An 11312-nucleotide genomic window follows, 5' to 3' on the forward strand; every position below is an offset into this window, starting at 1 on the left:
TGGGTATTCCTGCCACTTCCATGAATCACCGGTGGCTCGCCCACTGTTATTCTCGCTGGTGCATTTGGACTTTGATACATTTGTTAGGTTGGCATGTAGGTTTTGATGCGAATAACTAGTTTACTCAAGGGCCATTTTTTGGGCAGAAAAAAAAAAAAAACTTATCCAAAAATTTATTTTTTTTAATAAATATTTTCCTAACATCATTTATATAGAAAAATATTTTATGCACGTTCGTTTATGCTATTAAAAATAGCATCAAAATTTGTTATCCATATTTTTTTATATTAATATTTTCCTGCATAAATTGCTAAAAACTATTCATATTTTATGCAATAATATTATGATATATGACATTATATTATATTAATATTATAATATATATTAGATTATTATTATATTATTGGAGTGGTTTTCTTAGAAATAAAATTAAAATGTTATTTTATTGACTAATAGAAAAATAATTTATCTATCTCTCAGGTGGGTAAGTCTGTCCCTCATCTCATTGATAATTTAGGAAAATAAGTTAGCAATGCAGAAAAGCACAAAAATATGGGGAAGTTTGCTCCATGAGAAAGTTGACGAACCTGGACCAACTTTCCCATCATATTAACCCACTAAAAAACAGGCACAGAGGGTTTCAATAATATAAAAGATGCAGGCTTCTAATTATTTCCTGTTGAAGTAAATTGGTATACTATTTATTAGGTGTCTTGGTTTGCCAACATAAGCACTCGAAGACTGGAATCATGGTTTCTGCAACCTTTCTATTTGTCCACTCAAAGACTGTTGTACCCCACAGGAATACGGGTTTATGTCATTCTCTTATCAAGTAGAATCACATTTTTAATTGATCTGTTCGTGAATTCAATACTCATAGGACATAACTAACACAGTTTCTGTAGTCTTAAAAAGCATGGTTGCTCATGCTTCTATCCACTCTGATACACTCCATTATGATGTTTGGTTGCTTGACATGAATGCTGATTATTGTTTCTGGTTTGCTGGCGGTGGCTGAGAGTGATGTGGCTCACGAGCCAATCCACAACTGCAAACCTATCGTCGATGTTCTGAACTAACTAGGATGTGAAAACCAAGACTAAAACCCCAAATTTATGTGGCCGCTACCGTGCTTCCTAGTTCACTAATCTGTGATCAATGCCAATTTAAGGTGATCGGGAGAAAGAATTTTTACCATCCTTCGGTGATTGGAAAACCAAGGAACAACCGATGGGGAATGGAAACTGATCTTTGTTGTTTAATGCTAAAAGGCTAGAAGTGACTTATTTTGTGGATGAAAACCATCACTCCCTAATTAGAGATCGCGAGCCAAGGGACATGACAACTGCCGCATATCCATAAAGGACTCTCTCTACAAGTATACAAAGCATCTCATCATGATATTATTAAGCCACAATAGAATGGATGTTCCACAAGATTACATTCAAATTTGATTTAAATATCTGTATCAAATATCTTACAAATAATATTTCATAGTCTTACATTAAACTTCAATGAATCCTCATTTAAAATAAAGATTTCTAATTCTGCTAATCGCTCTCCCATTATAAATTTCTAATGCTATTTTTTTGAAATCTGTAAAAATAATAAAATATAGAGTAATAAGCTAGACAGTCCAATAAGTGAGTAAATATTCGTTGCAATGGTGATACCATGTCAAACTTCTAACAACCAATCAAAAATCGGAAATCGGTGGGGCAGTGTGGGGTATTATTACAGGAATCGGTGAAATAAGCGGCAATCGATGAAATGCAAGCATTTTTATTAGCTTGTTACAAGTTTGATCTGGTATCAATGTTGCAATGATTTACTCTCAATAAGCAATGAACATTTTAACTAAATAAATTCAATAATAATAATTACTAAAAACAAGTATGTAAGGTGTATCAATTCAAAATATACAGTAAGATCTATGCAAATTCAATTTTATTAAAATTCTTTTTCGTTTATAAATCGATTTATTTAAAACATTATGATTGTCTCAATAGCATTAAACTTAATCAAAGTGTCACTGCATAATCCTCAATGGCAGGATATTAAAGTATCAGCGTACAGCTCTCACTGATACAGTATCGAGGTACCAGCACACAATCCCTACTAGCAAGATATCAAAATACCAATGAGCAATCCCCACTAATAGGAAATCAAAATATTAGCGAATAGTCCCCACTGTAGAGTATCAAAATACGAGCACATAATCTCCACTGACAGGATATCAAAATATCAGTACATAATCCCACTATCAAGGTATCAAAGTACCACTGAACAACCCCCATGGAAGGATATCAAAAATAGAGTCCGACTACAAGTCAAAATCTATCTAAAATCAAAATATCTTTCTCGAAAACATATTTTATATTCTGAATCGAAAAATTCATAAACCATACGATATTGAAATCAATCGGACAATTCATATCAAATTCAATATATTCGATAATAAATCATTTAATATTTTGAAAAAGGACATATTCGGTAAGTCAAACTATGCATCAAATCCATAAATAATGAATAATTTAGTATAAAAAATATTTAATAATTTATTGATAAATTTAAAAAAATGAAGCATTACTTATCTCATATGTACTCCCATAAATCCAAATAATTTTAATTTTTTTTTTTAAATTTTTTATTAATAAATCATGTCACAGTATCTCCAATGCTAGAATCTTGGTATGAAAAGATAAGATTTTTGAGTTACCATATCTAACGGTCTGGATCGATTTGGTCATCTAATTTCATTCGATCAAAATCAAATTAGAATATAGATGGTTCGAAGTCTCTCTACCAGGTCAACTTAGATTCATAATAGTAGGGCTTAGAATACTTCATTGGATTCATAAATCAAGTGAAGCAAATGTCAAAGAAGAGAAATTAATAAGGTGGGACAAGACTGATCAAGCAATATTGCCCAACATCCCGATCAATCCGATCAAAATAATTTCATCCAATTATGATTAAACTAGTATACAAATAGCCCAATAAAAATGATAGATGATCGAATCTACTAGTATCCGATTTAATCAAAGTGGGTGCTAGCATGCTACCCACCGACCATGGATTAGGACTCTCTTCACTAATATCAAATTAAAATCATTGAAAAAAAATCTCTTTATTGGATTAGTCTCAAAGAAAAAAAACTTCATAGAGAAAGTAGAGAGAGAAATAATTCTAGAGAGAGAAAATAGGAGAAGCAAGTGAAGAGAGAGAAGGGAGAGAAGGAAGAGAGAGACTCTCTCCTATTTTTTTCTTCTTCTTTTCTTTCTTTCTCTCTCTTTTTTTTTCTTTTAGCAAAATAGGGGACTCATGTTCCTCTGTTTTTCCAAACTATAAGACCTCCCATCAATCATGGCTATGGCCGATGCTGGTTAGGCCATGGTGGTGTGGTTGAAGTCTCCCTAATTGATGGTCGATGGTGACAATTGATATCAAAAAAATCAACAAAAGTTGATGAAGAAAAGGAGAAAATGAAGTTGGAACAGGGCCTTTCTTTCCAACCCAAAATCTGGTGATAGCCAGCTGAAATCGAAGCTTTAAGTGTTGAGGAAGATGGGATAAAAGTTCTACTAAAAGATCTTGGCCTTCTACTGGCTTCCTGATAGTGCTTGAGTGCAATTTTAGATGAGCATGGTCTTAATTAAGGTTCTACAAAAAAAAAAAGAGAGAAGGGAAAGTTGTCGATGATCTCCAGCATCATAGGTATGATATCCAAGGGTGGAGGGCGAGAGCTCATTAAATAGAGTGGACAGAGACTGATTCCCATTTAAAATCGGCTTTCCTTTGATGAAATTGAGAGGGAGAAGGAGACTCCCAATAGGAGTCTTCTTCTTCTTTGTTTTGTTTCTTTTTTTTGCCTACTTTAAAATTCATGTGAAGTTTCTTTGGGCTCCTTTCTAGCAGCCAAGCTGGCTGAATGGATCGAGCCCAATTCCAATTTAGCCCAATTGCGGCTAGGATATTACATTCTTTCCTCTAAAAAAAATTTTTTTCTTAAATTTTTTCTTACCGAAGTCTTTAAAAATTTAGAATTACTTCTACCTTAAGTCATCCTCTAATTCTAAAAATAAGTCTTTCATCGTAATACTTTTCAAATGAAATTATTATTTTGATCAGTTGAAAAATAATTCAGACCACAATACTTTCACTGTGTACTCTAATTCAAATCTATTAACATATTGATATCAAATTTAGGTTTTTAAGTCATATCACAATCAACATAAGTTACTATCCAAATATCTCTAGTATCTACCCACCTACACTCATCATATATCTAATTCTATATGTAATTATTCATCCAGTTATGCTGTGATACTATATTAATAGTCACGCTCCCAACCTGAGATTGCGAGCCAGGGGTCATAGTAACCACCATATATTCATGGAGAACTATCCCCAAAAACATACAAAACATCTCATCATGATATCATAAAGTTATAGTAGGATGAATAATCAATAAGCTAATGTTCAAACTTAATTTAAATGACTATATCAAATATCTTACAAATGATATTTTATAGTCTTACATCAAACTTTCATGAATCTTAATATAAAATAAAGATTTTTAATTTTGTTTCTAATCACTCTTCTATTATAAATCTCCAAATCATGCTAGATCTCTAAATCTATAAAAATAGTAAAATATGAAGTAATAAGCTAGACAGCCCAGTAGGTAATAAATACTTTAGTTAAATAAGTTTGTAATAATAATATACCAAAAATTAGCATACAAGATGTATCAATTCAAAATATACTATAAGATCCATATGAATTTAGTTTATCAAATTTTTTTTGCTTATAAATCGATTTTTCAAAATATCACAATCATCTCAATGGCAATGAACTCAATCGAAGTACCACTATATAATCTCCAATGACAAGATATAAAATATCAGCACACAACCATCAGTGGCAGAGTATTGAAATATCAGCCCAAAATCTCCATTGACAACATATCAAAGTACCAACAAATAATCTTTACTAGCAGGGTATAAAAATATCAGTGCATAATTTTTACTAATAGGATATCAAAGTACTAATGCATAACCCTTATTAGCAAGATATTAAAATACTAGTGCACAACTTTCGTAGCAAAATATCAAAGTATCAACACATAATCTTCACCGACAGAGTATCAAAAATAAAGTCCAATTGTGAGTCAATCCATCTCAAATCAAAACACCTTAATTTCTTAAAAATATATTTCATATTTTAAAAATCAATAGATTCATAAATCATACGATATTAAAATCAATCGAACAATTTATATCAAACATTCACTAATAGATCATTTAATATTATGTAAAATGATATATTCGATAATTCAAAATACCATGCATCAAATCATAAATCATGAATAACTCAATATAAAAAATATTTTATAATATACTGATAAATCTAAAAAAAAGTGAAGCATTTCTTACCTCATACATATTATGATAAATTTAAATAATTCTAGAATTTCTTTTCAACATCTTAAGTTAATAGATCATGTCGCATTATTACATTATTAAATATCTTCTTATCGAGATGACAACACCACTACATAAAATTGAATCTAATAATTAGAAATGGTATGGATAATTATGGAAAGATAGAATTTATAGGTTGTTGCATCTAATAGTTCAGGTTGATCTGGTCATCTAAATTCATCCGATCAAGATCTGACTAAAATATAGATGGTTTAAAGTCTTTCTACTAAGTCCATTTAGATTCAAAGTAATAGGGCTCAAAATATTTCATTGGATTTATAAATCAAGTAGAAAGAGGATGCTAGAGAAGAAAGAAATTAACAAGATAGAACAAGGTTGATCAAGCAATACTATCCCATATCTCGATTGATCTGATCAATATGATTTTATCAAATTGTTAAACATATGCCCTAAAAGCCAATTAAGCCGGTACTTGTAAACATTCTAGGGATATATTTTTGTAATTATACTTTTAAAATTAATAAAATTAGATTATTTTTTCATTCATATTGTAATTTTATGTCCATAAATCATCTAAAGAATTAACAGGATAATAACACATATATTCTCAAGAGTTGAAAATTTGATGCATGTATCATTGATAATTAATTCTTAAATATTTTCGATCAAAAGATAATCATGAGAGCGGTGATTGATCTGATCACTATACTAATTACTTTTTTTAGGATAGATGAGTCTCAAGTCTATAGTATCGAGACACTGAAGAGAGTATAGGTATTTGTTAGAGAACAAAGATATCGAGCATGACCATTACAAGAAGCTATTTGAATGACTACCCACTCGTCAAAAACTTATTCGATACTACAATAGTGTGACTAGTCCTTAGACCTGAGATACCTCGACTGTTCATAGTGAGATTGCTATAGTTTGACTGCATATAAACTCGATCCCTATCTATATAGATCCATACACTGTATGTTGGCTATAGTAGGTTCAATATAGCAGTAGGTATGCATCAAGATGAAATCTATCATCCTTGGTAGATAAGAAAGATGGTCCTTTGTAGTTTGTGAGATTGACTTCAGAAGATCTTGTTTAGGATAGAGTGAATAATGAAAAAAAATTTCACATACTTCACATCGAGAACTCACGTCAAGTAAATTTTACATATGATAGATATTATAGTTTGACAAGTTATTTATAACCTCTATGTAGTCAAAACCCTGATAAAAGGACTGTATCGCACAATAACTATACCTAGAGGTTCTTCCTATTTCATTTTGCTAGCTTATCACCATATACTATCAGTGTTAGTAGTGGATTGTGGGGCCCATAAAGAATCAGATAGATGATCGAATGATTCTTAAATGGAAAGAATTAGAAGGATTTTAATCCATTGAAAAGAGTTTCAATAATATTGTGATAGAGATCATAATATGACTCATTACCAGACAGAATAAAACTTATGGGATCATACACATAAGAAGTATGATACTGATCAGATGGTTGAAATCTAAATTATCAATGTTATTGATAATTGGACTAACTTGTAATTATTACAAAAAGTAATGACTTAATTGCTAAAGATTAGCAAAAGAATTAAGGACTAATGTGCAAATATTACATATCTTAATTTGATTGGATCAAATTAATTATGGCTAAATTCAAGTTAAATTCAAATAGAGATTCAGTTTAATTGAATTTGGATCAAGGCTTAGATCAAATTAGGCTTAGGTCACATGCAACCAAGTGGGTTTGGATGCATCTAGCGTGTGACATCTGGGCCTAGCCTAATTGATTTTTGACTTAGTCTTTGACCAGTCTATATGATCCATACCCTAGGATTTCTTGAATGAAATCCTAGGCACCACACTATAGAGCAACTAAAGCAGGTTATGGGTGCAACCTCTAGGGTTTGTGAAACCCTAGCCACCCAAGCCAATTTTGGCAAATTGTTGGCTGATTTAGGTGGGACAGTAAGAATGATTTATTTCTAAAGTTTCTTGGATGTCTTCTTAGGGTTTTATGCCTATAAATAAGTGGCTAAACCCCTTAATCTCATAGAGTTCCACGCCCCACAGGGTCTCCTTGCTTCTAGGTGCCACCCCCCTCCTCTTCCTCCTCTCTTCTTCAGGCCCTGGGAGTCTCTCTCTTCCTAGTTATTGCTAAAATTAGATTTCAACAAAAAGAGATCTCAAAGAAGCCCAAGTCCTACTGCTATTCTCAAGGTGTTGAAAAGATTCTTCCATCAAGCAAAGATTCTGCAAAAAAGCTAGCACCCCGAGGAATCAAGAAGGTTGCTGATCAGCCCTTATCTTCATGTGGATGCCTGTAGAGGTCAGACACTTGTGTGGCTGTAAAAAAAAGAACAAATCCATGATTATCAGTTGTGGTATTCTTCTACCCATGCAAAGGTATCAAAGAAAATCATTTTCTTTTCATTCTATTTCTTTTCTCATATGTACATAAAGATCTTGATTTTTTTTTTCACATGAAGGTTAGGTAGATTATTTTATTCTGCTATGCTTACATGATTAGATCAGATCTTTTCATCTCTACCTTTGCTATTAATATAATTAATTAGATCATATAAAATAGATTTTAATCAATGAGATTAATTAAAATACATGTGAAGAATCTAAGAGATCCTTCAAGTGATATCAAAGTCAGGTTGAAGATTTAGGGTTAGTCTTTAATTATCCTGATATAAGATTGCTCTAGCATAATGGATGTTATGCTAAAAGGTTATCTTAGGATGAGAAAAGATGAGACCCTCATATCAAGATTTTCTTTGTGCATGAAAAAAAAAGTTGATTTTAGATTTCATAAGTTGATTAATTAATCAAGTCATTAATTAAAATGATCAATCTAGACACCTAAATCATAAAGGAGCTTAATTTTTCATATGAGATGTGAAATAAAAACCCCTAATAAATAAAAATTATTTTAGTTGAATATGAGATATATATGGAACCTAATAAAATTTATTTTATCAAAATCTAGATTAATCTAAAATCATTCGGACATAAGATTGTCCTGGTATAATGGATATTATGCTGAAAGGTTGTCCTAGGATGAGAAGCGATGAGACCCTCAAATCAAAAGATTATGAGATAATCATGTGGTATTTTCATTGATACATGTGATGACCACCATCGATTATCACAGCCCTTTATGTAGGGTTGTATCATGAATACACATGAAGATGGTTGCAATCTTACTATTTGTTGTAAAGGAAATCCATAGTCAAGCCAATTTAGAATACATTGACCAATTAGTATCTAAGACAAGTGTTTTAAAGAAAGGAGGTCACTTAATTAGGACTGTTGCTCATATACGGAATGCCTCCCATCAATCTTGTACTTATCTGACCAATCTGGTTGATCAAATTCTATTTTGGTGAGCTTTGTGTTAGGTTCACTACATTTGCACTGCACCATAAGTCCAATCTTGGTCAACCAAGCAAGGATCTCTAAAGTAGATCCATTAATTGTGGATTTACATTGGATGTAAATAAATAATTAAAATAAAAAAAATTAAATTAAATCTCTTCATAGATATTAAGTCGAGCAGTCTTCCATCGTTGTAGATGTGCAAGTCTTTTCTGGTATTGATTGATCTCGACTGGATACAGTGGTTCGGTTGCATTGAAAAAATACAACCACTCTATTAACATGAGATGTTGTGGAGTGAAGTATTGAAATTCGAGGTTTGGGGCATGCATGTGTGTTTCAAAATTTTATTTTCTAAATACCATAGCGGAATACAAGATTAAAATACTTTTAATCTGAATCATGTATGCATAAAAATATAAAACCACAAGGATCTAGTTTATATGCTGAAATTGACATATGCTAAAATTCAGGTTGTGATCAAATCGCATACATGTTTCATAATCTTTTTCTTCAAATCTAGATCTGGAAGAGAAGAGATTTTTTTTTAACCGCATAAATGTCCGACCTCTACAGGTATCCACTCGGGATCAGCCTGAAATAGCCCTCTTCAAGTTAAATTTTTTTTTCTAAAAAAATTTAGCCTGTTGAATCTGAATGAAGCCTGGATCACGATCAACACTTGACTCCCATATTAATGTGTCAGTCAAACTTCAGCAGCCTCACTGCGAGCAGTCATACCATCTCAGATCAAAGGACCAGTCACACAACTACAGCATCGAGACAATCACTGACGATCGAATAAAAATTCAAGTGATCTCTCATATGGTCACGCTCAGTACTAGTTATTCTCTAACAACTATCTACACTCATCGTCCAGTGTCTCTATACTGTAGATCAGAGACTCATCTATTCCGAAAGAAGTGATCTATGCGTCAGTCTATCCGGATCGATCACCGTCCTCATGATGATTCTATGATTGAGAGCATTTAAGAATTAAATACATGTCTCTAATTCTCAACTCTTTGAGAATTTATATCAAAAATTAATTCCATGGGTGATTCAAGGATACATCACACTTGAATGAAAAATAAACTTGCCTTTTTATTGATCATATCAATGTATTAAGTACAAAATTATGTTCTAAATTTACTACAATGTGTCAGCCATATTGACTTTCAGGACATATATCTAACAATCCCTCACTTGGACTAAAGCCAATTGACTACATATCTATATCCCATCTTCTCAAAGTAGACTTCCATTTTTGGTTGGGTCAACTGCTTTATTAGTAGGTCAACCACGTTATCCATGGAGTTTACTCTTCGTACCTCGACATGAGTAGTCACGTATGTTGGTGCTCTATGTGTTTCGACTTCTGGTGATAATCTTGGCTCTTTAGCAAGGACTATGGTACCATTATCTTTACAGTACTATGTCATAGCATCTAATGGTATAACATTCAATTCCACAACTAACATTATAACCAAAATTCATCCTACACATTTACAGCATATTCAGCCTCCATTGATCTATTACTGAGAATCCTTCCAATATATCGAACAAGAATACATCCTGATGTAGATATTCTATCATCAGCATCAGATATGAAGTCTGAATCAATATACCCCTCGATTTGTAACTCAGAACCTCCTCCAAAGATCAAGAATAGATCCTTAGTTCTTCTCAAGTACTTAAGGATATTCTTCACAGCTATTCAGTGTTTCTTGCCTAGATTCGATTGAAACTTGCTCGTGACACTCACAGCAAGGATAATATCAGGTCAAGTATACAGCATAGTATACATGAGATTTTTTATAGCCGAGGCATAAGAAATCCTACTCATGCGCTGAACTTCCTCAGATGTAGTCGGACACATTATCTTGGAAAGATTAATACCATGCCTAAGAGGTAAAAGTCCTATTTTAGAGTTTTTCATGCTGAACCTCTTCAGCACCTTCTCTATGTACAGCTTTTGTGATGGGCCTAGCATCCATTTAGGTCTATCCCTAAAGATTTTTATTTCGAGAATATAGGATGCTTTCTCTAGGTCTTTCATGAAGAATTTCTTAGACAACCATCTTTTGACCGTGGTCAACATGGAAATATCATTCCCAATGAATATCATCCACATACAATACGAGAAATATTATAGCTCTCTCACTGATCCTTTTATATACACATGGTTCTTCTTCATTTTTGATGAAATCAAATGATTTGATTATCTCATCAAAATGATAATTCTAACTCCGAGAAGCTTGCTTTAATCCGTATATAAATTTATGCAGCTTGCAGACTCTGTGATCACCATCACTAGATGTGAAACTCATAGGCTGCTTCATATAGATATCTTCTTCAAGATATCCATTCAGAAAAGCAATTTTTACATCCATCTGTCAGATTTCATGATCATAGTAAGTTGCAATAGCAAGCAGAGTATGGATGGATTTTAGTATGGCTATGGACGAGAAGA

This window comes from Elaeis guineensis, chromosome 12, assembly GCF_000442705.2.
Source record: "Elaeis guineensis isolate ETL-2024a chromosome 12, EG11, whole genome shotgun sequence".
In the NCBI taxonomy this organism is placed as follows: Eukaryota; Viridiplantae; Streptophyta; class Magnoliopsida; order Arecales; family Arecaceae; genus Elaeis; species Elaeis guineensis.